Source organism: Propithecus coquereli, unplaced genomic scaffold (assembly GCF_000956105.1).
Source record: "Propithecus coquereli isolate 6110/MARCELLA unplaced genomic scaffold, Pcoq_1.0 Scaffold623, whole genome shotgun sequence".
Classification (NCBI taxonomy): domain Eukaryota; kingdom Metazoa; phylum Chordata; class Mammalia; order Primates; family Indriidae; genus Propithecus; species Propithecus coquereli.
Window position 1 is genome coordinate 621928 of NW_012152208.1, and position 1007 is coordinate 622934.

The 1007-nt window shown below is 47.3% G+C and overlaps 1 protein-coding gene across 1 annotated transcript in view; it reads left to right on the forward strand.

Annotated features, from left to right (window-relative positions):
- PARP11 (poly (ADP-ribose) polymerase family, member 11) overlaps positions 1 to 1007 on the forward strand; it is an 82173-nt gene that overhangs the window by 36973 nt on the left and 44193 nt on the right. The gene's annotated exons all lie outside the window — the stretch shown is intronic.

Below are 1007 nucleotides of genomic sequence, written 5' to 3' on the forward strand. Positions count from 1 at the left end.
GTGTATTCTGATTACTAATTCCTTGTCAGATAGGTAGTTTGCAAATATTTTCTCCCATTCTGTGGGTTGTCTCTTCACTTTGTTGATTATTTCCTTTGCTGTGCAGAAGCTTTTTAGCTTGATGTAATCTCAGTTGCCTATTTTTGCTTTAGTTGACTGTGCTTTTGAGGTTTTACACAAAGAAATGAATGAATGTTTTCAAGTCTGCCCTTTGTCTTGCTCTGATCACTGTTGAGTGGATACAGCCTAGTGCTTTTGCACCTTTCCAGCTCCCAAGGGTTGCCCATGAACTTAAGAGGGCTTTTCTTGATATCTCTGGTTCTTTTCTCTGTGTTAAACTTCTGCCTGCTCTGCCATTCTGCTTATACTAGAAGTCCTAGTCTTCCTTAACTGTTTTTCAAAAAGATCTCTACTGTTTTCAATAATGCTCTTAGGCGTGGGCTTCTCTACCTTCTGTCCCAAATAAAGTCAATCCTCTCCTGCAGAGATAAGGAGCTCTTTGTCCTTACGACCTGCCTTTTCCCCTGAGCAGAATCACTGTGCCGCTGCACCTGGAGCTGGGGATGGGAGCCTTCTTTTCCCGGAGTGACACTCCACTCTTTGGGTGGGCACTGGGGTGGTGGTAACAGCCCCTGGTCTTCTTGGCTTGCTGCTCCCAGCATGAAATTTCTACTGTGAGAGCACACTGAGGTGGCAGCAGTCAGGGCCCAGTGTTCTCAGCCTGCTGGACCTGGAGTAAACCTTTCACCGCTTGAGTGGGAGATGAGTAGGGGAAGGGGGAGAGAGATGGGTCCTGTGTCATCTTCCCAGGATGGAGCTTCTGAACATCTGAGCAGAGGGGATGAGAAACAACAGAAGCCTGGCCTTCCCAGGGTGTAAAGCTAGCCACAGTTTTGGAGCTGGAGGGAGAAGGAGCCCCTGTCTTTTGGCTGCACACACCAGAGGTAGAGATTCAATAACAGAGCTGATGGGATGGGGTTATTACACATCGTAACTCAAATGCCACA